The sequence below is a fragment of the Cephus cinctus genome, unplaced genomic scaffold (genome assembly GCF_000341935.2).
Source record: "Cephus cinctus unplaced genomic scaffold, Ccin1 Ccin1_scaffold0215, whole genome shotgun sequence".
Lineage (NCBI taxonomy): Eukaryota > Metazoa > Arthropoda > Insecta > Hymenoptera > Cephidae > Cephus > Cephus cinctus.
The window spans coordinates 3,124,787-3,127,702 of NW_014332933.1; the positions used below are offsets into that span (position 1 = coordinate 3,124,787).

General features: G+C 38.4%; 1 protein-coding gene across 9 annotated transcripts in view; it reads left to right on the forward strand.

Annotated features, from left to right (window-relative positions):
* Positions 1-2,916, forward strand: part of LOC107265132 — a 46,382-nt gene that overhangs the window by 8,391 nt on the left and 35,075 nt on the right. The window lies entirely within an intron of this gene.

Below are 2,916 nucleotides of genomic sequence, written 5' to 3' on the forward strand. Positions count from 1 at the left end.
AGGGGGGGGGGGGGGGTATTAAAAAATACCCCGGAAATCTTCTATTAAGGTTATGTTCTACGAGAACAATTTTTGATATTGATTCTGATCATTTTATTGTGGGTATTGTACGCGTGAAGCTGTACGACTTCTTTTTTAATGTAGTTGAATCTTTTTTATCGACCTTCGTACTGGGCATGCAGACGCAATTCCACGATTTCAAACTCGTCACGATCTTGTTAACTTTACTTAGAATTGTCAGAGCGCCTTGTAGTCAGAAAGATCCAGTACAGTGTTGACCCTAGCGGCGATGAGTTTTTTTTTTGTTAATATTATTATGATTAGCTCATGTAAGATTCACAGTGAATTCAATTCGATATACGAATTTCATCGGTTGAGAATCGTACGTATACTATTTTAACGTGTAAAATATTAACAAATATCTGTAAACCCGATCGGGCATAGATAACCAGCCGTGTTTTTGTACAGAACGAACCGATCGAATCGACTGTAGCGTAATTTCTCCTTTGGCGTATAATTAATCTTTCACGCATGAACAGTCCGAAACGTTACGTACAGAATCACGGTAACCGTACAAGCCTCTAGTACACGCACAAGGTATACCGTGGGTATGTGGAGCAACAGGTAATTCGATATCTATATACGTTATAAGATCGGTATGCAAATACGTAGGAAGCTCATTAGCTGGATTGAGCGTATCCAAGGTGCACGTTCTACGTTGAGCCGTCAGTCCTCTGCTGTACGTTTGTTGGGCTACGCCGTGACGACCTTGAGTCGGTAGAAAAATTTTCTACCGTCTAACCCGAGCAGGCTCATTACAATAAATTCTTCTCGACTTTGCGCCTGAGCATTCCAGTATACGGAGATTAATTTTGTTTTTTTGTGAATTTTACGAGAAAATTTGATTGAATTTTTTTTATTCTTTCTAACATGTTTTTCTTATTCCTGTAGTGGTTACGCTTGGGTCGAGTCGGACGTTCAATGCTCTGTCGATTTATCTGGTTTCACGCATCTAGAATAATGTAAAATTATCTGACGCTTATCTAGATAAGATGGCACGTTTATTAGGTAGCTACGGGAGGCAGGGACCGGGACGTAGAAAGAGTGGAAATTTGATAACAACAAAATGAGAAACTTCATCCGGTATAGTCGGCAGACTTGCTTTAATTAGTAAAAGTTAATTAAGTACAGAAAGAGCAAGGTCGACGTAAGGGGCTGATACGTAGGTTCCTATATACCTAAACCGTCGAAACCCACTCGACTGTTCAGCCCCTATGAATATTTATTTATAGACCAGCCACTGCGACCGTGAATTTTGGCCCCGTTACAACAGTCAATCTTCATATTGCCCGTCCATACGTTTTCTAATTATCAACCTAATATTGATCTAACACCCCACTTTTTAGTTTATATATGTGTATATTACTATATACATATGTCTATGTACATGTATAGTGCATAGTAATCATTTTGATATTGACAGCTTTCCAATAAACTATAGTAGCAAGGGATAGTGCGCTAGAATAATAGTCATATCGTATAGTGATATCGTATATATATATATACCGTCTGTATTTATCGTTGAAATGACGTAACGCGATATTTCTGACGAAACACTGTTATCGCCCCTTTCTATCAATCAATGTGAATTTCCCCTTCTTTTCCTTTTTCCGGCGCTCGGTCAACGTGGATTTTCATTTCGCCACGATAAATTCCAGCTTATTAAAAAAGCAATACTCTCATAGCATTTATTATAGCAAGATTCTATATTATCTGTATAATCGAGCGCCATTTTGTCATTAAATCAAGGCTCCAGTGGATGTACGATTCTTGAGAATTTTTTGTCCTTGGTCGAAACTATCGTATTAGCATTTTTATTGCATCACACAGAGCTTCGTTTACGTATAATACAATGCGTAAGCCTAGTCAGTACGAAAGTACCGTCTGAAGTTGGTTCTACTGTAGAAATCAAATGGACGGCTACCTTCACGTTTGTCATGAATAAGACCATGGTGGCTATTCGTGGTTTAATAACGTCAAGACAGCTGTCGGCGTTAATAAGGATTTTACAGTATACGGTTTGCTATTCATGAGGTATTTCATTATTGTTATTAAATTATATAGACTTATTGTTGGTTTTGCATATATATGGATATGTATAACGATTTAAATTACGTGGTTATAAAGTCGTGTTGATCCTTCTACGTTGTAACAGGAACTGACTTACGATTCTATGTAGGAATGGCGCCGACTTTGCTTCTAGATTCTTGCCAATCGAAATCAGTAAAAGGATCTTCTCGACTTGCGGTTTGGCCCTCGGCAAAGCGCTCTTATGACCCGCTTTCGAATGCCGATCCGTGGATCAAGAATGGCGTGTGTTTTTACTCGTCGTGATGGAGAAGGTCTCCATCAGTCTCCATGGGACTGGCAATGCGTGGTTCATTGATCCCCACCCATTGGCTCTCTGGGTCTTTGCTCGCGAGGAGCGGGGAAAAGAGAATAGACGAAAAAGAAGGAGCAAGAAATTGCGCAAGAACACATCGTCATGATTAATTATAGCTGACGAACGTGACAGTAACGTTGGTTTCGTATAATGGTATTTTATGTATATATATATATACAGCATACCAACTTATATACACAAACAGCATATACCATTTAATACATGGGTCAAGATCCGCATTGCTGTGTAGTATCAACAGTGATTACCATAATTGTGTATGTGTATAAATATATATGTATGTATTTCGGATTGAGAAAAAATTTTTTGTTCGTCCCAAAAGTACGACTTTCGGGACACTTGGTGATTTTTTTAAATCGTTTACCGGTATTTGGGTCGTTAACTGTACCTATTGAATGGCATTGTCGAAAATCTGGTATTGACGTACCTTTTGGTATTTTTTTTTTTTTTTTTTT